At 36.3% G+C, this 23,418-nt stretch overlaps 1 pseudogene; it reads right to left on the bottom strand.

Moving 5' to 3' along the window:
• Positions 1-18,603: 18,603 nt before the first annotated feature.
• Positions 18,604-18,702, bottom strand: LOC132305648 (small nucleolar RNA R71; annotated as a pseudogene).
• Positions 18,703-23,418: the final 4,716 nt, after the last annotated feature.

The following is a 23,418-nucleotide window of genomic DNA, read 5'->3' as shown; positions in this document are numbered from 1 at the left end:
CATGTTTTGGTTTGATAACATGTTTATGTGCTTACGTGCTACATGTGGTATGCCGTTTGTTTAGCATGATTTAATTATTATGTAAAGAGCATGACATATGATGTATTCTAGATCAGATTTGTATATGCATAACTGTATTGCATATTTGGCATGACACGAGATTGGTCATTGAGGCTCGAGTTGAGGTTGATGGTGATTGTAGTCACAGTTTTATGGTAGTATAGGTTGTTGTCGACCTAGCATTGGTTTTGAGGTGGGTGGTGAGTCACCTTTTGTTTAGGCTCTCATGAGGTAAGTCATTTAGCATTGCCGTAGTACTAGATTTGTTGGTTTTGGGCCATGTTGGGGTTATGGACCTCTTAGGATCCTTGGTTGATCGGGATGATTCCTCTGGGATTGTAATTTTCATGGGCGGGTACGTTTGTGGGCGGGTGCATGTCACTGTCATGCTACCGTACTGGCTAGCTACAAGTGTAGTTCAGATGGAATCAGGGTTGGTTTTCATTTTGATAGGCGTTGTTCTTTTGATCGATGATGATGATGGTTGTTTTGGAGATCATTCGTGGTGATTGATTTGGTTATTGTTGGTATGGCTATAGTTGCCATTTTCTATGAGTTCTCCTTGCGCGATGACGCTTTTGGGGTTAAGTTGATTAATAGATGCTTCGGGTAAAGAGAGCATTGCATTGTTAGTGTCACTTGTAATGTTACCCTTAGATTCAGAGATAGATTGTAGGAGTCTTACCATTGTGGTAAAGGCTCACATTTGTTTTGAGAAAGGTTGTTGTTGCATTGGTTTTTGGAGTCAGTGTATGGCTAGGACTAGTCCTTCCTTTTTACCTAGGCACTCTAGGACACGATGTCCATAGGATTCATCGTTGCATCACTTTTGTTTTCTGCAGTTTCATTTACTACCATGTTAGTAGTATGATTTATGATCTTGTGATGCATGAGTAGGTGGAGGTCTATCCACGTTTGCCTTTTTGTAGTGTGGCAATAGCATGCCTTTCTTATATGCTTCGAGATGCCATGTTGTTACTGCGCTTTAATGACATGCTTTTGTGTTTTTGTGGAGATGTGCAGCACGTGCTTTTGATTTTCATCTATGTAAGTAGATTTTCTTTCTAGTAGTTGCATTCCTTGTCATATGCATGACTTTCAGGTTTGGTTTTCCCATTCGTTTCCCTTAGTCGCATGTAGTCTGTATGTGGGTTTCCACAATGGTTTTGTGCTGGTTCGTGTTAGGGATTTCACAAGGAGTGAGTCTCTTCCCTCCGTTGCGTTGTGCACTGTTTTGGGGTTGGTTGGTCTATGAGGATCATCGTTGTTGTCTTGAGTCCTTGGTGAGGATTTGATAGATTTTGGTCGACTTACTTCCAAGTAGGGGGTGAAGTCTTTGACCTTGTTGTCTTTTGTTTCAGAGGTGGAGTCGTGGTGTTGTCCTTCTTAGGACTAGTGGTTTTCCTTCTTTCGTGTCTTCCCTTGGGGAGTTTTTACCGTGTTTGTTGACGGAGTTATGGTGCTCAGGGTGAGTTGATTTGTGTGAGATCATTTTACGAGGACTTGTGTCCATATTATTGAGGATCTTTTTGATTCGTGAGGGGAGCTCGATGCTCTTTTGAGGATGTCTTTTGGAGACTTGTTTCGATTTTGGAGACCTGGATGTGGTTGACCCTTAGGAGAGGTTTTGAAGGATCGCAGTTGGATTCGGCTTATTTGTGAATTTTTCTCGTCCTAGTTAAGGCTAGGCATCGTTTTGAGGAATTGTAATTCTAGTGATTGGGTATGGAATGAAATTGAGGAATTTTAATTTAGCCTGGTATTGCCAAGCACGGTTTTGAGAGACTCTTTTTTTTATGACCATGGATGTCAGAATTTTGATGTGTATGCCACGTGGTGGACTTGTTTTTCAAGGACTTAGTTATCTATGATAGGGATGTAGATCTGATGTTTGATTTCGATGTAGTTTTGTAGGTGATCTGTTTCAGGGAGATATGTGGGACTTTCGATGAAATGTCTTGTATTGAGGTTCGTTTTGATTCATGGTGGTGTTGATTTATCTGGCAGGCTTTGGATTTTTGATTGATGTTGTTAATAGGAGTGTTTTGAGACATTGGAGTTGTAGGTTTTATTGTATTGAGGATTTAAGACCTTAAGCGTAGCGGTGCCTATGACATTGTTGTCAAAGTTTTGGGATTAGCTACCCCAACTCTCACACGATGCCTGGTTTCCGTAGTGCACTTGGTGATGATCTTTTCCCGACATTAATGTCATTTGTATCGAGAGGTTTCATGGGTAGACCTAGTGGGAGGCAGGTCATGAATTAGTACCTAGTACCGTCATGCTACCTTACTGACGAGTAAGTGTGGGCGGGTTATGGTCGCTATTCGTACTGCCACATTGTCTTTGTTGTGTACCCCGATTTGATACGTGGTCATCTTGGAGTTCTTTTGGTGGTTGTTTTTGGATCGGTATGATAGTTCATCAGGAGGAATGCTTATGGTTGTTGTCTTCCGTTCCTTTGTCCAACCTTGGGTTCTTTGTGTGTGACTTTTGACTAATCGTGTGACCGTGTGGTCAATTTCTTTTTGAGAGGTTGTCCTGTCGTAAGCACGTGGGCGCGAATGACATTGGTTTGTACGTTGTCTTTCAACTTTGGGATTGCTTTTGTAGTACGTTGTGTGGGGTACTCGGAGATGTACTCCATAGTTATCCTGGTTTCACCTTTAGTTTCTTAGGACTGGATTTCAGGGACGAAATCCCTTTAAGGTGGGAAGGTTGTAATGACCCAGTCATTTTCATTTCTTTCCCTTTCTTCAAATTTTGCAGATAATTTTTTTTCATTGTCTTTTCCTTTTCGGGTTTGATTTCCCACCTCTTAGTGTCGTCTCGAGTGCTCGAAAATGGTTTCTGAGACTTTTTTATTTGGATTGACAACTTCCTTTGAGGACCGAGTCATTTTCACATTTTTTTTTATTTTTTTTACACTATTCATTTTTTCGTCTTTTCCCTTTTTTCGTCCTTTAGTCGTTTTTCATTTTTCCTTACTTAACCTCACCTTTTGTGCTCGGATTTGATTCCGGCTTGGCATACGTCCATGATATTTAAATTCCATGACATCTACATTTCTACTTTGGTGGAAATGCATATTAAATGCTTACTTTCTTTGTAAAAGTCATGAAAACAAGACTTTTTGTAATTATCTATAACTTGAGGGGTTTTTGGGTAATTAAGTAAAGTAATTATTTTTTGTCTTAGGGACCATTTTGCAAATTAAATTGGAAGATATTTTCAAAAAGGACCTTTTTGCAATTTCCGAAAAAATGTGACAAGTGTCACATTCCTATGGTGCCACTTGTTGATTTTGTGGTGGAACCACTTGGAGGCTTAATTTCATGACACATGGAGGGTGGAGATTCACCCACTTGTTGCCCTAGGATTGGTGCACTTATTAGCATGGATGGTTGACAAGTGTAGGGTTAATATTTAATCTTGGAAGCTTACTTAGATTCATGACAAGTGTAGGACTCACCTTTAGTCTTGCATTAGTGTGTATGTGAGATGTAGTGCAAGAGCACCTAGTGAGTGGAGAAGCCCACCAATTTAGATTAGGGTTTACACATTTTAATTCATTCATCACTTTCCTCTCGAGAACCCTAAGGAAGCCACCATTGGAGAAAAGCTTGACTAGTAGCTTTGACTTCATTTTTGGTGCCCTTTCACTCACCTTAGAACTTTGAACTTAGAATACTTTTTGTTCCCCTCATCCTCCTCTTCAAAACCCTTGAAGGATTTAGCCTAACTCCTAGTTTTACTTTGGTATCTAGAGATTCAATTCTCTAGTGAGGTATTGATTTATTATTTTAAAGTATTTTTATGTCATTATTGAGTGTTTTACATGTATGGAAGAGAAGGACTTGTATTTTGCCCTTAAACTGTTTTAACTTGAAATTAATCTTTGTCAAATTAAATATAGAATATAAAAATATACTCAATTAGCTTTCATTTTGTTTTGGTTTCATGTAATTTGGATTTAAAATGAATTAGTTATGAATTTTTGAAGTTGCAAGCTAGTTGTTGGAAATTTGAAGCTTTTCCTTTTTGGTCTGGAAATGAATTTTTATATAGAGCTGTGATGCTTCAATTGCCTTGAAATTTTTACTGGATCTTCCCCCATGGGTTTTACACTACTCAGAATTTTTTCACAATTTTAGAGCATTTCTAATTTTTTTTAAAAATCTGAAACTATCTGCTGTCCATGTTTTTATTGCAGCTAGAAAACATATTTTTAGATGATTTATTTCACTAACCTTTTGACATTGTATCATGGCTTAAATTTTCAGTTTTACACTCTCATATGTTTACTTCCAAAATAAATTAGGTTTGCCCAATTTGGATGTCAAATGAATTTTTCATGAATTTTCAAAGTTGGGAGCTACAGGCTGAAAATGTGTTTTCTGAGCAGAATTTGTTTCAAAGTTGCGGTTCAAAACTGTTTCAATTGGGAAAATATTTTATTAAACTAAAAGATATTATCAAATTACAATGTTTAAGATTTCATTGGGTTTTAGATTCATTCAATTTGGTTTAGAATTGAATTTTTTATGAATTTTACAAGTTGAAGGTAGCAAGCTGAAAAATCTATTTTGCGGACCGAAAATTTGGGGTGATTTCATTTCGATGGTAATTGGGATTTTCATTCCAATAGAGGTAGGGAATATTTTAGGATTATTTGTGTGTTGTATTATGTGTTTGCCATAATTATACAACATATATGTATGCCTTGTATCAAATCTAGAAAGTTCGTAATTTTTATTTCTTTGTATAAGATTTAAAATTTAAGATGATGTATAACTTTGATTTGAATTGTAATATGTTAGGAAATTATGCTTAGATATGTTGGTTAACATATATTAAATTTGGATCATTTGATTAAGAATTTCAACTTTTATTTAATATTTATCTTTATTGATAGTTTAATTCACATGGTTGTATCAAGCATTAAATCAAGTTGTAATGTGGTATTTAAATAGGCCTTGGCATGTTCTCTAACATAGATTAAATTGAGGGCGTTTGGAATTGTTTAAAAATCTAGAGGAAATTAATTAATTAGCTTGATTAATTTTATTTTAAGTGTTTTAATCACTTAACTTATCATATGATGTTATATATATGATGACCATGACATGTCTTTCAATATATATTAAATTGAGGTTATTTGGATTAACTTGGAATTTAGAGAAATTTACTATTTATATTTAATTAAATTCTACTTTATTACTCCATGGATTTAATTGCATTTTGGAAGTTATTTCTATATTTAAATCATGGATTTGGATTTGATTTATGTTCACTTGATTACTTTTGAGTATTGGATAACATAGTTGTTACTTTTATATTCATGAGAATATATTTTTCCTTATTGAGTATATTGTTGCTATGTGTAAGGAATTGCACACTTTGTGTTTGACATCTTACATGCCATAGTACTTGTGAATTTTGAGCATGTATTGTATAAGTTTCCAAAATTTGGATTGTGTTTGGTAAATAGTTGATATCTTGTATATACATGTTGATATATATACGTTGTTGCACAATTTGTTGATTTTGGAAACTTGGGGATGTCGTTGTTTGGCTATGGCTAGGACTTGGTTCTAGTACGGGAGATTGTCCCTCTATACAGTCTAGTGCGCATATAGGGAGGTTACCCATGGGCTAGTAACCGTAAAGTAACTATGTTGTCGGTCTGATCCGGCGTGACGTCCGAGTATCCACTTTGTTTGATTTTGTATTTCATTTCAAGTTGATAACTAGATGATATCGTAACTTGTTGTTCCTTATTTGATTTCCTATTTTGAGCTTAAGATGTAGCTTTGTGAAAGCATGCTTCATGCGTTGTATTGGAAGTTCCATTGTTGGTTAAATTGCATCGATATCATAATTTGTGTTTTGATGTTCAAATGTAGTTTAGGAATGACCTTATAGATTCATTTTGAACATAGACGTTAGGTGGCATGACCCACACTTGTTGTTTTCGTATTTTGGATTTCAAGTTGAAGACTTTGAGAATTTATATCTTATTGCCTTATATAACATGTTTCCATGTTGTTTGAATTGCATGAACAATGTGATTATGATAGAAATGATCTAGGTAGCTTAGGATGCTCCCTAGGTCTCATCTTGACCTAGACATTAGGTTGCATGAGCCCCTTTAACATGTTTCGCCATAAGGTGATAAAATTGTAAAATGCTAGGTCGATGCATGTTCATCTCCTACGAGTAGCTTTATGTTACTCACCCCTATGATACTGGGGCATATTTCAGGTACAAGACTTAGGATTTGAAGATTCCATTGCTCCTTGGATGGCTTACAGTTTCTATGTTTTTATTTTATGCAAGTGTTAGCATAAGATGCCTCTTTGTAGCCCGATTTGTTTAAACTTGTATTCGTTAATTTGTCTATGTAAAGTGTACGTAAGTGCACTCTTTTCAATGTATTTAACATGTATGAGATAAGGCCGGAGGCCAATGACATGTATCTCGTTTTCTATGCACTTTTGTTTTCAAAGTTTATTATGAAAATATTAGAAAATGTTAAGTCATTGCTTCATAACTTTCGCATCGGGTGTTGGAATTTCATATCTTTTCTGCCCGGACTCAGAATCAGACGATTCTTGAGTCTAATTTTGTTCATTTTTCGTTGTCCTTCCAATGGTGTGCATGGTGGCACCCTTTTTCAGTGAAAAACGACCATTTTGCCCTTAGTTCATCTCTTTCCGGGTTAGGCATTCTTGCTTCATTTGCTTGGCTCATTTGAATTCCGTGGCTTCACGGAGAGTCATTTTGGGGCCTTAGGGATGACGTACATCTCTTGAGGTCATTTGGCTTCTTTCGCTTTCGCATTTCGGGTCCGTTATTGGGTCAACTTCCGGTTCATCACTAACGCACCGGGTTGAGAAATCTGGGTCGTTACAAATTCCATACTAGATACAACTGTGTGAATTAAATTTCATACAAAGAAAGTAATTAAATAAAATTCTAGATTATGTACTAAAACATGCATACATGCTATATAAGCATCAAAAACATGTAATACACCATGATTTAAATCCTATAACATCCCTTACCTCAATTTAAAATGAAAATCTCAAATGACACCAAAGTGAAACCTCTCCGAATCAGACGATACTTTGGGGTTACGTCAGCGACAATGAGGGGAACAACTATCCTTTTTGGGGCAACACCAAAATCCCAACCCGAACTAAAAACTGGTCGAAATTGGGTTCTAAAATAAGGGAAATGATGGTCGACGATAAAGCTGTTGGACCAAGAGGGGGACGAATTGGTCAAATCTTTTGCAAATAAAACTTGAAAGCAAATTAAAACACTGAAGTATAGAGTTGCAACAGGTTTTACAAGGAAACCCTCTTAATTAGGGAAAACCTTGGGTTTTGGCCTTAGCCAATGCAAGCATCCACTAGTTATAAGTAAGCTATTATACACTCAGTTGTCTCACTCTCTGCACATACCCTTGTATCAAAAGTAGACACTAGCTTTCATATACAATACTCACACACTAGCACCAAATAGTGTAAACATACACTCCCCCCTATCCTAGGCAACCCTACCTAGACCATACAAGCTCTCAAAGCTCACCAAATACATCATAGCAAATGTAAAACAGTATAAACAAGTCTCTTTTATAATTGAAATAGGTTTGACAGCTCGAAATACCAAGTTACACTTCAAACCTCAATCTACAACAATAAGGGTTTTAGGGGTAAAATGGGAATTTCCTCTCGAGACTTATTCAGTAACACCTTACACATTCTTTATTCACTGTAGTACTCATGATAATAGCTTTAAACATTGAAAAATAACATGAGAGAAGCATTTAGTTCAATTACAGCCTTTGTTTGTGCAAGCATGTCTCGTATGGCATTGTGACAGTTATTTAAGCACGGTTTATGCAAGTATTTTTTTTATAAAGGAAAGACAGGGTGTTTAAATTTTAAATGAAGGGACACGATTGTATTACAGTATGGGGTATGGTAGAATACTTGTTGCGGTATGGATGGTTATGTGAGTTTTGACCTGAGTAAGCGAGGAGCTCGGTTGCTCTAGTGTTGTTTAGGGTGTCAGTTCTTATTAAATAAGTGGCTTGGACTTCTAGCTCATGGATTGAGCTATTCAGTATGTAGTAATCTTGACCAACTTTAACAATATTGATTCATCAAAATAGACTTGTTAGCTGTTAGATAACTCATGAAAGATAAAACTAGTCAATTAGTTAGATATATAGTCAATTAGTGCTTGAATCAAAGATAAAACTAGTAAAAATGAGCTTAACAAGTGACCTCACTATCTAAATTCAATTTCAGCATGTTTTCAACAAAACTAAGCACTAAACAAGGGTAAAAAGATGAATTATACCTGTGTCAAACCTCAAAATAGACCACAACACCTTAGAACTCAAATTCACTACTCAGTCCAGCCCTTGTATTAGTAAAAATAACAGCAGCAACATCTCTACAGCTAGTATACTAACAAGGCTTATATCCAGTAGGTTTTTCTACCATCAATCATCATGAAAATGCTCAAGAAAAACTATTTCATTCAGTACTCTTGAGAAAATATAGGCTGCAGCATAATTTTTCATTCCTCTTAAAGGGTTTGAAACCCTAATCTCACTATAACAGCATATATATAGCAATGCTGAATACATAAGGCTTCATACACCAAGTGAATACACCTGTCACCTTCAGCCAATGATTGATAGAACATAATTCAAATATTTTCAGAGGAAAGAACCAATCACATTAAGCCATCTCAGCTATTTTGTCACCTTGTACACCAGAAATTATACACATTCAATGCACTATTGCGAAATTGCATTTTCCTTCAAACTTAACCTCTGAGGAATGAAATATTCTTGCATGTACCAGCCCTCTAGAACCACTAAAATGTGTCACATATTTGACCAAAGCTGGAAAGTACCAAAACACCCTTGTGACAAATTTTACACTTCTCAGCTAAGCAAAAGTCTTGAGACTATATAAATAGTAATGCAGGTTGATTCAAGACAATCCAGTGCAATGTAGCTACCTGAGCATACGAATATATGTGAAATACAGTAGAGAAAAGAAAATACTACCCCTAAGAACACCTGTAGAGCTTTACAAGGCCTGAGCCTTAATTAACTCAACAAAATCAGCAAAAACTGATGATTACACTATGATACACACACTTAGATCAATGTGTGGGGAATGTCACTGAGAAGAGGATGACTAAACTGACCTTGTACCTTATTTCAAACAACAATGAAGACACATAAGCCCTTTGAAGCCACTATTACATAGGTTTTTGACATTAACAAAGCAAACAATACTTAAGGGACTTTAGGACCAACAATCTCCCCCTTTTACCTTTAATGACAAAAACTTCAACATGAAATAAGATCTTAGTAAAGCAAATTCAACCATAAGAATGCTGGAACATAACAAGCATAGTAAAGAACAACACTAAATAAAAGGAGTAGCTGACTACCCTTATTTCAGTCCTGTCTCTCCCCTTTTTTGTCATTAAAAGACAAAAGGTGAGAAGGACCAATAATGAGAGGCTTAGAAAGGTGGTGGAAAAACCCTGAGAAGATCTCTAAGGGTTGAAAATCTCTGAGGGAGAAGAATTTTGGTCATGATGTTTGTAAGTTGATCCTCAGTTGGTAAATAAGTGATGTCAAAAAGACCTCTTTGAACCTTGTCTCTGAGAAAATGATACTTGATATCAATGTGTTTGTTCTTCCAGTGTAATGTGGGATTCTTACTTATTGCAATGGCACTTTGATTATCACAATAAAACTTGATGTGCATAAATGTGTACCACTTAACAATACCAGTTATAATAATAGCATATTCATCATTGCAGATTAATGCTATAGTAGGGGGTTGTCGAACCACAAGGATTGCTAGTTTATGACAAACAGAATTGTAAAATTACTTCCTAATTTGATATCAGAGATGATACTTCAATTGGTTTGTCACTTAACTTATGAATTTAAATTTCATAAAATAGTAAATAATGTGCTACTTGTAAAGAGAAGGCTAGGGAATTGACTTCATCTCAACCTCATAAACATGTTAAATTGCACTCAACTTGGGGATAGACAATTATATATATATAATGATGTATAGGAGCATAAAACTACCACAACATCGTCAAAAAGATCACACATTTCAGGACTAAACAAAACTCATCTTTGGTTAGCATGGCTCATCTACCAAAGCTAAGTTGTGGTATGAACCATCTTCCCTAGGCATGGACTATCAAGGTCCTTCAATGGTATATTGCAGCACATGAAATCAATTAAATATCATAGATTATCTTCAGTTAGTATGGACCATCTACCTAACTATATTAATCTAAAGGTGTAGCATGGTCCATCTTCCTTAAGTATAACCTATATAAATATTCAATTACATGCCAATAAAACCATTCCATAAATTCTTTCCCATTATCACTATAGGAAATCAAGTGTATACTTGTGTTAATGTGGTTTCTAAAACAAGATAACAAATCAACACAAATATATATTCAATTGATAATCACATACATTAATTCAATGTAAACCACATCAACTCAATGTAAAAACTTCTAATTTATGAAACTGAATATATACAATAAAAATCCCCAAATTGAAACACAAATCAATACATGTTTACTTGGTCTAGGTTACATCAACACCCTAGAAAGGAAGTTAGCCTCTCATTGATATGGCAGCAACCTCCAGGATTGAAGAAGAGAAGAAAATCCTCTCTCTCACCATTATTGCAAAGCTTAGCCTCCAAGAACCCTAAAAATCCTCTCCCTCACAACATTCTTTTCAAAAACCCAAAACTTACTAACTGATACAAGCCTTTTCCTTTCCTTTATCCTTACATGAGTTTCCAAAAACAATTATACATTCAAAATTTGAATTTTCGCTCAAGATAGAATAAAATTGGGTTTAATTAAAAAGGAGGCCCATAGCCTTGCATCCGAAAGCGAGGCATGGCATCCGGATGTAAGGTCCTGGTAGTGTAGCGTCCGGATGCCATTCTTGCATTCGGACGCAAGGTGCTGAGAGGTGGCGTCCGGACGCCAGTTCTTGCATCCGAACACGAGGCTGCTTCTTTAACTTGGTCTTCTCTATTTAGCTCTGATTACATCCATCGTCTATTCAGGTCATTTCTCCTTGAAAACCACTTGATATATATAGGCCCTGTATAACTTGTGCTCTATAAACCAATAAAGCCTTATTCTTATTCCTTTTTAGCAATAAGACCTACAAAAACATGAAAACATAAAAATGTAGTTAATCTATATACAAAGATAAAATAATAGACTTAACTAATGCAATTAAGGGCGCTTAAATATATTTGATGCTTATCAAAGCTTAGGAAGACCTGAGAATTGAAGACCAAGATTTGCAAGAGTATTGTTCATCCAAAGACGTTAGGAACCAGCCTGAGAAGTAGCTATGTATTCAGCTTCTAAAGTAGATAAAGAGACAATATCTTACTTCTTGCTTAACCAAGAGACTAAGTTGGAACCAAGAAGATAGCAACATCCTGATGTACTTTTTCCGTCAGGTAAGGATCCACCCCAATCAGCATCTGAAAAGGCTGTAATAGATAATGTGGGTGAGAAGAGATAATGAAGACTATAGGAGATAGTACCCTTGACATATCTAAGAATACTTTTGGTAGCTTGAAGATGAGAGATTCTTGGATTGCTCTGAAACCTTGCTACCAAGCCCACAAAATACATAATATCAGGTCTTGAAGTTGTGAGATACAATAGACTTCCAATGATAGACCTATAAAGAGTAGAAGGGATAGATTATGTGGTACACCCAAGAGATCGCTTGGTATTAGAACATAGTGGAGTTTAAATAGGCTTGCAATCATTCATATTAAATTTTTTAAGTAGCTCAGAGGCATACTTCTATTGAGAAATGAAGATCCCTTTGAAGTTTGATGGATTTGAAGGCCTAAAAAGTATATGAGAGTTCCCAAAAGTGACATTTCAAATCTAGTTTTCATTAAATTGGCAAACTCTAATGCTAAAGAGGTATCCGAGTCACAAAACATGATGTCATCAACACAGATTTGAAGAATAAGAAACTAATCTTGATGAAGTTTGACATAAAAGGTGCTATCTACTTTTCCTTTATGAAAGCCTTACTCAACTAAGAACTGATGTAGCCTTTCATACCAAGCCCTGGGAGCCTGTTTAAGACCATACAAGGCCTTATTTAACTTGAAACCATAAGAGGGATACTTAGGATCTTCAAAACCTTCAGGTTGTTCTAGGTACATTTCTTCATTTAGCTCTCCATTCAAAAAGGCAAGCTTGGCATCCATTTGATAAACTTTGACTTATTTGTGATAAGCAAAGGACAAGAGCATTGTAATGGATTCCATCCTAATAACTGGGGCAAAAGTTTCATCATAGTCAATACTAGCTTGTTGAGAGTATCCTTTACACACCAATCTAGCTTTGTTTCTGATAACTAACCCTTTTTCATCCAGCTTGTTTCTATAAATCCATTTAGAACCAATAACATTCTTAGCTGCAGGTCTAGGAATCAATATCCAAGTGTCATTTTTGTGAATTTGTTCAAGTTCTTCTTTTATGGCAGTAATCCAATCTTCACTTTTCTGTGCTTCAGAATAAGATTTTGGTTAAATTGAGGATAACATTGCAAAATGACTGTATTCTTCACCATCATCAGCTTCTAATTCAGTAAGTCTCTTCTTGTTTCTTGTTTGAACACCAGCCTGAGGAGAACCAATGATGTTTTCAGCTTGAACTTGTTTATGTAATTCTAGATAAATAACTTCCCTATAATCATCAAGTCCTGAAGTGGATTTAACAGCCTCATTTAACCCTTGAACAAAATAAAAGGGGATATCTTCTGCTGATCCTGGTATAGAAAAACTATCATCATTGATGCTGGATTGAGGATTTTCATTAAATTTAACATGAATTGGTTCAATAACCTTGGAGGATCTGAGATTACAGCATCTGTAAGCCTTGCTTTTGGTAAAGTATCCCAAGAATATCCCTTCATTAGCCTTGGAATCAAATTTCCCTAAGTTATCTTTATGATTGAGAATAAAACACCTACTGCCAAACACTTTAAAGTAATGAACTGCTGCATGTCTCCCCGTACCATAGTTCAAAAGGAGTTTTAGTTAAATTAGGTCTAAGAAGCACCCTGTTGATGATATACATAGCAGTATTAATAGCTTCAACCCAAAATCCCTTTGCAAGACCTTTTTCAAGTAGCATAGTTCTCCCCATTTCCTGTACAGTCCTATTCTTCCTTTCCACAATCCCATTTTGTTGAGGAGTAGCTACAGCTGAGAACTCTTTCTTGATACCCTTTACATCACAATAGCTTTCAAATTCTCTCATAGTAAACTCAGAACCAAAATCAGGCATAAGCCTTTTCACAGTACAACCCCTTTCATTCTCAATATGATTCACAAACTTAATAAAGTGTATAATAACATCATATTTCTCTTTAAGAAAGTAAACCCACACCATTCTACTGAAATCATCAATGAGTAGCATAAAATACTTACTTCCACCAATGCTTGTAGTTATGGTAGGACCATAGAGATCCATATGTATCAAATCAAGAGCTCTGGATGTGTTGATTTCTTTGGAAGGGAATGATACTTTAGTTTGTTTACCTTGTTGACAGGCTTTGCAGAGATGATTCTTATTGAAATTTAGATCAGGTAGGCCTTTCACAGCTTTGAGCTTTAGGATTTTGGTTAAATCTCTCGACTAAAGATGACCAAGTCTCTTATGCCATAATATAGCTTCATCTTGATAGGTCAAGTTACAGTAAATAGCTTCTTCAGAGACTATGTACACATATCTAGAGGATCTATAAGCTGAGAATATAACCTTTTATAATTCAATATCAACAACATTACACTTCTCTTTATCAAAACACATCTTCTTCCCACTGTCACACAGTTGACTCACACTTAGAAAATTGTGTTTGAGGCCTTCAATAAGTAATACTTCTTTGATCTTAGGAAATTCATCAGACTTACTCACAATGCTAATACTAATTATCTTTGCTTTTTGATTATCACCAAAAATAACATTTCCTCCATCAAATTTTTTCAGAGAGACAAACTTAGAACCATCAGCTGTCATGTGCCTTGAGTAACCACTGTCAGCATAACATTTGTCATTAGTGTTACAAGCTTTAAAAGTTGTACACACTAACATACTCACAACATTCATTCTCTTTGATATCCACATCATCTTAGACTTCATAAGAGATCATTTATCTTTAATGTTTTGAACTTGAGTTAAGTCAGACTTCTTCATATACATCTTGGTAACTTTGAAATTCCTAATGGATGATGTGACAAAATCACTTTCATTCAATCTTATGTTACTATAGGTGCTGTCAAGTAAATCATACTTTAATCCCAAGGGTTTTATAATTAGAAAACTTACATATACTTCACCTGAGGAGGCCTTAACAAATACAGAATAGTTTTGTTTAACATTAGTTGCTGTGTCATAGATATAACCAATTCCAATTTTTTCAATTTGTTTAGTGGATTGTTTCCAGATTTCAGCCATCTTGAAAGACCTTTCTTCAACGATCAGTGAGAGTTCTTCACTACACCTTTTAGTAGAAAATTGAGTGTTGGATTGAGGCTTTAGTAGGCTTGAGAAGATAAGAGAAACTGAACATAAGGTTGACAGCTTAAGCCTGAAGGGTTTCACAAAGAGTTATTTAGTTTTTTGCAGTTCTGAGTTAAGAGTCTTTATCTGAGATTTCTGTTGATTACACTTCACAGCAAGTCTTTCACATTTCTCAAGTATTTTTTCTATCTCTGAGTCACTATCTTTTTTAACTTTAGATACATCCTGTGGAGTTTCAAGAATAGCCATAAACAAGCACTCATCTTCTTGTGATTCTTCAAGTTTCTCTTCTTCAGGTATAGAATCCCAATATAAAATAAGAGCCTTCCTCCCAAATTTCCCTTTGAAGTTTTCCCCTTTATTCTTTCTCTGATATTACCCTTTTGAAGATGGACTTTTAGAAATATAGTGACCTGGCTTTCCACATCTATAGCACGTTAAATTTTGAGACTTTCTTCTTGAACCTAAACTTTTTGAATTTCTTTGAAAGATAGGCCACTTCATCCTCTTCAAGATCATCTTCTTCAGACTTAGGTTCAGATTCTTCTATAACTTCTTTGGCATTTAGAGTAGCTTCTCTTCTTTGAAAGGATGGGACACCAATTCTCATTTCATAAGTAGTGAGTGAGGCTTGAAGTTCATCAATCTTCATTCGAGATAAGTCTTTGTCCTCAAGAATTATAACTTTTGCATTAAACCTAGGAGTGAGTGACCTAAGTATCTTCTTAAAAACATCAGAGTCCTTAATGTCTTCACCAAGTGATTTCATGTTATTAACTGATGAGCGCTGAAAAATGCGTATTTAAACCCCTTAAGCTTAGGTATTCTAGGACCTTTATCTATCTTACTTTTCCATTTTAGACTAATTTTGTGTTATTGCCCTTTTTAGGTGCTCATCCCTAAAATAAGCTAATTTAACCAAATAAGAGCTTAAAAGAAACTAACTCAAGCTGGATGGAAGAAATGAGCAAATTGGAAGCAGATTGAAGTAAAGTGTGGAAATTTAGCAGGTTTGATCGATCACAAGGAAACTTCGATCGATTGAAAGTTCATAGATCTAGACTCTCCAAGATGGAACCAAGCTTTGTTGTCCTAATCTAAAGATCCCACAAAGTTTGATCGATCTAACAATTCTCAGATCGATCGAAAAGATTCCATCTTATCCTGTTGTACCACCCTACCTACCACTTTTGTCTCATTCCCCAAAATATCTCAGATCTGCCTTTATCCAAAAAGGCACCGCCATTGGAGGATCAATCCAGCCAGAGTTTAATAGATCTCAACCATGTTCGATCAATCATAGTACAGGTTAGATCGATCGAACCCTCTCAAATCCGAAAAAAAATATATTTCCAACTCATTAAAAGTTGTCTCATTGTGCAATCATTGGAGGAGCCATTGTGTACGAGCCTAGACCATTGGGTATGACATTTGAGCTACCTATATAAGGAACATGAGCCACTTTTACACATATGCTTAGAAATATGTTTAGAGAGATAGTTTTTGATAGTCTTAGATACAATTCTTAGAGAGGAAGAAAAGAGACGAGGAGGCTAGAGACATTCTTGAGAGGTTTTCCATCTTCCTCAAGAGGAACAACACTTCTACCATGGAGATAGCCCTTGAGGGTTGGAGGACACCATTCATGAGTGGCTCGACATCCTCTTGGGGCTAGAGTTAGCCCTAAACATGCTTTCTTTACCTTGATTTATGTATTTTTTTGGGAATTTGTGTTGTAATACATGTTTTAACATATTTATATACATAGATCTTGTTTATTCAATGATTTGTGTGGTTTAATTCTTCCAATTGATTATTTCATTCTATCCATATGTCTATGTATGCTAGAATAGATGTTCATGTGTTTATCTTTATCTCTTGTGTTGTTGATGCATGTCTATATGTGTTGATGCTATAGATCTAGAGATTGTCAAGACATAGTGCTTAATAAAATGCTCTTGTGATTTATTTGATGGTTCATACTCATTTCTTGATGGATTGTGCCTCTCCCTTAGTCTAATTAGTTTAATTTCCATATCATTAGCTTAGATGTAGTGTAGCTACCTTAGTTGTTAAATGGGAGGACAATCTATACTTGTTGTTTGATGTTCCATACTTATGAATGCAAGTAGTATATTTCTCTAATTATGTGATGTGTTTGGATTGTGAGCTTAAAGAAGGATTAATGACTTAGTTTGATGTATTGTGCTATTCATTGTGTTGTTTAGACAATATATACTTAATTGGTCAACCATGCTTATAAAAACAACCACACACACTCACTATTGTTGCAACATATGTTTTCCCCCTCATTAATTGTGAATTGAGTGTAGAGAAAGGTGATGCTTAGTAGTGATCTCTAAATCCAAGATCTTTCTCTTGTGTTTTATCTATCCTTTAATTACTTGTTTTATATTGATCTTGTTTAATCTTAATTATAGTTTAATCATCCAAATAACCTACATTTGATCACTCGACCTACTAACCCTAAGTATTGTTCCATTACAAGTAGCCCTTCAATCCCTTGGGACAATCCCTACTCACCCTTGCTATATTTTTAGTTAATGGTAGTAGTGGCATTTATAAATGTAAAACTTGGCTACATTGCACATCCACTATCTTTTGCATATGTTTTAGACGTTGATGCTTGATGACAACACCAAGTTTTTGGCGCCGTTGCCGGGGATTTAATTGGCAACGCTGTGTTTTGGAAACAACTAGGGATTAGTACTCTTTTGATCGTGTCTTTTCTTTATTTTATTTTTGGTTACTTATTATGTTTGTTCTTATTTAGCTAGGTGAAATTGAGCAAGGAGGTTAAGCAAAGGAGACTTCAAAGTAAGGAGCTAAGCTAAGCACAAAAAGGACTAAAAATCTAAAAAATGCAAAGCATAGCAAAGCTTGGAAGTTGAAAATGAATTGAAGTTGCTTAAGGACCCTTTGTGAGATCTTTCTAACTCAAGCTCTAGTTAAATCGTCTGCCCGCGTGGAGGCTTGTTTTTTATTTCTTAGATAAATCATGAGCCCGCATGGAGGCAATTTACTTTTCTTTACATGTTGTCTAAGTATTGGAGTATGAGATCATTGAATGTGGAGATTTATTGATTGAATTGTTGCGGGGGCGAAGTGATTATTACTTGCTTGTTATTTGCTTTGATAGTGTATGCGTGGTCGTAGGTCATTGAATCCTACTCTTATCCCTCATAATTTGCATCTTGAATCGGTTGTTCGTAATCCTAGGGGAAAGGTAGTTCTCATCACTCTATTTCACCAAATGGAGGATTTGAATGACGACCATATGGAGGACCTTAGTCACATAGACCAACAAGGCAACCTCCACCCTAATGTGCATCATGAAAATGTTCAAGTACCATTAGGCATGCCTAGACCATTCATTCACCCACAATAACAAGGCCAAGTTCCATTGGGAATGCCTTGGCCAATATTTGCTCCACAACCCCCCATAGTTCAAGCTAATCAAGGTGTTCATTTAGTACCACCAATTGCGAATCCTCCCATTGCATTAAGAGACCATTATGTGCCAAATGAATACAATGCACCCACTTACATTCAATTGCCTCTATTTAGAGCACATCACTATGAAATTAAACCACAAACTATTCAACTGCTTCCAAACTATCATGGACTTCAAAGTGAAGAACCTTATAAGCATTTGGATGAGTTTCTTGAAGTGTGTTCCACCGTAAAATACACGGACATGCCAGAGGAAGTGTTAAGGCTTAAACTTTTTCCTTTTACCCTTAAAGACAAGGCAAAATATTGGTTCAACAATCTTAGGCCTTTTTCGATAACTTCTTGAGCGGAAATGCAACAAGAGTTTTTGAAAAAATACTATCCGGTTTCTAAGGCCAATGTCATGAGAACTTCAATTAAAGAATTTTCTCAAGGGGATGGGGAAATGTTTCATGAGGCATGGGAAAGGTTTAATGATTTTCTTAGAAAGTGCCCTTATCATGACATACCTAAGTGGCAACTAGTCCAATATTTCTTTGAAAGTTTACTAGATAATCACAAGGGTATGGTTGATGCATCCATAGGTGGTTCTTATCTTGATAAGCATGAAAATGATGTGTGGCAATTGTATGAAAGTATGAGTGAAAATTCCATGCGTAGGTCCTTATCTTCTAAAAATGGTAGAAACCTAGGTGGAAGGAAGAATGTCGGCTTATATCAAGTTGACAACTCCAATGACATAGCCGCCGAGATGAAATCCTTGTCTCAAATGTTTGATCAATTTTTAATCAATCAAAATTTGGCAAATCAAGTATCTTCTTCGCCTACTCATACTCATCATCGTGCATCTAATGAATCTTACATGACTTGTTCAAATGTCTTGCATTCTACTTCCAGTTGTCCCCATAGACATGTGCAAAGTGAGCCCCATGAGCAATTCAATACTCCATTTGTTAATCAAGGGAATCATCCCTATGGCACTCATTACAATTCAAGTTGGAGGAACCATCCAAATTTTTCTTGGAAAAGCCAAGGGGAAGGCTCAAACCCTCCCCAAGGTGGTTTTCAAGGGAAGTATGTTCCGCTACCAATGCAAGGCCAAGGTTTCCAAGGTTTTAAATCATCATCATTTCAATCACATGGCAATCAATTTTCTAATTCTCATTTTCCTAATCAACCATCATATTTCCAAGGAAACTGTAGTAGTCCCGCTTTTGAAGAGAAAGTTTTGACCGCTCTAGGCACTCTAGAGGTGAACAATTAATTGCTTCATTCTCATTCTCAATCCATTGCTAAGTTAGAAACCTAAGTAGGGCAAATAACTAGTACCTTAAATGCTGTAGAGAAGGGGAAGATGCCTTTGAATGCCCCATCAAAGCAATAATGTGTTGTGTAGACTCATTCCTCATCGAAAGGGCACACAATTGAGCATGTCAATGCGGTGACAACCTTGAGAAGTGGGAAGATTGTGGACAACAATGAAGAGAGTGAACCGGTGAAACCAAAAGTTGACACCCGACCCGTTTCTTATCATATTCCTCCTTCATTGCCAAGAGCTCCATTTCTGGATGCCTTGAAAGGATCCATTTATCTTGATAAACAAAATACCAAGACCAGTGAAATCATTGAAATGTTTAGGCAAGTGAAGATTAATCTTCCACTTTTGGATGCAATTAAGCAAATTCTGGCTTATGCCAAGTTCTTAAAAGATCTTTGCACCCAAAAGAGGAAGAACAAGAGCCAAACACCCAGGAAAGTGGTCTTGACCGAACAAGTGAGCTCAATCTTGCAACATAACACCTTTCCAAAGTTTAAGGACCCCGGTTCGCCTACTACTTCTTGCATCATTGGTGACCATGTCATTAATCAAGTTCTTCTGGACTTAGAAGCAAGTGTTAATTTCTTCCATACTTGGTATATGTTAAATTAGGCTTAGGAGACTTGAAACCGACGTGGTGGTTTTACAACTTGCCGACCGATCCATCAAAAAGCCTAGGGGTATCATTGAGGATGTCTTGATTAAAATTGATAAATTCTTCTTCCCGATCGATTTCATTGTCATTGACACGGAATCGGTTCCAAATCCCAAGAGCCAAATTCCCGTTATCCTTGGCCATCCTTTCTTAGCAACCTCAAATGCTAACATCAATTGTAGGATGGGGGTAATGAAAATTTCATTTGGGCATATGAAAGTGAAGTTGAATATCTTCAATCCGACCCCAAATTCATTTGACAAGCATGAAAAAGTGAATGTTATAGAAAAATGTCTAGACAATGAATGTGAAAGAATAGAGTCTTTGCTTGAAACCAAAACTTCAAAAAGTTCATCTTCAACCTTGAATTCAAAAAATGATGTTTCAAAATCTTGCTTTGAAAGGGCATGGAAGCCAAAAGATCACATTGACAAAGGACCAACAAATTCCTTTAAACCTAATCCAACAAGTTCTTCAGGAAACCGTTTGTTGGATGGAATTCAAAGTACTTATCACCCCGATAAGGAGGGGATGCATTACAAGATGTTTGATCTGGGCTAAAAGAGCCCAACGTCTTGCTAGAGACGTTAAAGACTAGTAAATGCTTCGTAGGGTTTACAACCCTATTCCTCCCTCAGTTCTGTTTTATCTTTCATTTCTTGCGTCGTCTAGAAATGTTTTGGAATTCGTACACATGGCTAGGAATTTTGATTGAGTATGCATGCACTTTCAATCTGAAAATGCCTAAGTTCGATTGATCTCAAAGGATGTTCGATCGATCGAACACTCATCCCTGCATCCAATCATTGCTTTATTCCATCGATTGAACACTCATCCCTGCATCCAATCATTGCTCTATTCCATCGATCTGAAATTCTTGCATAAATCAGCCCTCTGTGTATCGTTCGAGAATTCCTTTGGATTGATCTGAAAGTTCCTAGATCGATCCAACTTTTTCTTGGATCGATCTTCACTCCACACTTAGAAAATTTTTGAGATACATAAAAAAAGTCCTCTCTGTGCATCGTTCAAACTTCTCTGTAGGTTTTCACAAGTTCGATCGATCGAAGTACCTTTTCAATCGATCTAATCTTGATCAATCTCTACTCTTTCTTGACCTCGATTTTGACTTTGATTGTATTGTTATTTTCATTTTTATTTTATTTTAATTTAATTTAATTTTTTTTTTTATCTTATCTTAAAAACCCTAAAAAGTTTTTTATTTTATTTTATTTTAAAGATTTTTGATGTTTAATTTCTACTTTTCTTTTCATTTTAAAATCCAAAAATTTATATATGTTCTAAAATTCCAAAAAAATTGTACCTTATGTTGTTTTTCCAAAAAAAAAAAAAAAAATGTTTTGAATTTCAATTTTTAATTTGTAAATATTCAAATATATATATAAAAAATAAATAAATAAATAATAAAATAAAAATAAATAATAAAAATAAAAAATTGTCGAGGTGAGATCGATCTCAACATTTTTAAGATTGATCTTGTTCGATCAATCGAAAATTTTCCCTAATCGATCGAACCTGTCGGGAAATGTTTTTAAAAACAAAACCCTAGGGTCATTCGATCGATTCAAAGATCGATCTACAGACCTTCTCAACCCTCGCCGCTGTAACCCATCCTCTCTCCCATCTCCGGCGAGCCCTCCGGCAACCTTCCCGAGTCTCGAATCTCGCTCCTTCATCTCAGATCTGATCTCTCTCCTTCGCACCACTCCTCTCTCTCGAATTTGGTAAGTTCTGAATTCTTCCCTTGATTTTGAGTTTCAATCTACCCATTTGTGATGCTTGCCATGTTAAATCTAGGGTTGCTATGTCTGAATCTTGCCATATTTGAAGTTTCCATGGTTTTGTATATATATGTATATATATATATAGTTTTGTATATATATTTAATTTTTAATTCAATACTTGAATGTCACGGGCCAAACAAGTGACCCATATTGTGTTGTTGATGTGTGAAAGGGCCCCGCAAGTTTGCTTGGGTGCCCCCGTGCCTTCCACGTCACAGATCTATGACTTTTTGAATTTCCCGTCCCAGTTCGATCGATCAAACTTTTCTCAGATTGATTATTTCAAGATCGATCGAACATTTCTCAGATCAATCTCATAGAGATCGATCTCACATTTTTGTGATCGATCGAACTTTATAGATTTGCATCCTACACTTCACACACTTTCTTTTGTGATTCCATGCTATTTTATACATGCCCAATGCCTATGTTTTCCACATTGGATGCATTCCATACTCATATTGTTTAGCATGCTTCACTTATTGTCACTGTTTATTTAGCCCCATCATCACTTGCATAGATTCATGTCTTGTGTTGTCTATCTTATTTGACATACATGTTTCTATATACTGTGCTTCAATTCTTAATGCCAATACTAACTTATATTGCAAGTGTTTTTCTTTTTGTTCTGCAAGCCATGGCTAGGGTCAAGACTGTTGCCCGTGGACATTATCATCGCCGAGTCAGGCCCAGATTAGAGGGGCCAGGTGAGTCCTCTCATGTTAGGGAGCAGCCCGAGCATCAGGTAGGACCATCTCAGGTCCCAGATCCTGAGTAGCCTGAGCGGCTAGAGGATTATACAGAGGCTGATCCAGCTCAGTCCCCATCAGACAGCAAACTACAGTCTTCTGCTTCTGCATCTTTATCATCTCATGATGAGGGTAAGCATACACCATCACCTTCTTCATCTCTGCCTCCTGCATAGCCAGACTAAGCCATAGACAGACCTTTGCCAAGATACTCACGCCTTCAGGTGGCGCATGAGTTGATTTTTGACATTTCTTTCTTCTCCCAGTATATCCTGACCCGGGCAGCCTACAAGGACATTGACCGCAGGGGCATTTCAGCCATTCTAGCCCCGGTCACTTACCTAGTTTACCCGAGGCTTGTTTGAATGTTCTTCCAGAACCTCCAACCTGCCCTGAGTAATCTGGCGGAGCTGCGCACTATAGTGGATGGCCATCCTATCCGCATTACAGTGGAGACTTTGGCTCGATCCTGCCGATGCCCGCATGCCTGCCTGGTGAGTGCTGAAAAGTGTGTATTTAAACCCCTTAAGCTTAGGCATTCTATTACCTTTTTCTATCTTACTTTACCGTTTTAGATTGATTTCATATTATTTCCATTTTCAGTCACTTATCCTAAAAATAAGCTAACTCAGCCAAATAAGAGCTTAATTGAAGCAATTTTGGGATTAAACAAAGAAAGGAGCAAAGTGGAGAAAG

Source organism: Cornus florida, unplaced genomic scaffold (assembly GCF_030987335.1).
Source record: "Cornus florida cultivar Cherokee Brave unplaced genomic scaffold, ASM3098733v1 CherokeeBrave_3.0.0_Hap2_Chr04, whole genome shotgun sequence".
In the NCBI taxonomy this organism is placed as follows: Eukaryota; Viridiplantae; Streptophyta; class Magnoliopsida; order Cornales; family Cornaceae; genus Cornus; species Cornus florida.
The sequence above is the reverse complement of the archived record's forward strand: the minus strand, read 5'-3'. Positions and strand labels throughout refer to the sequence as shown.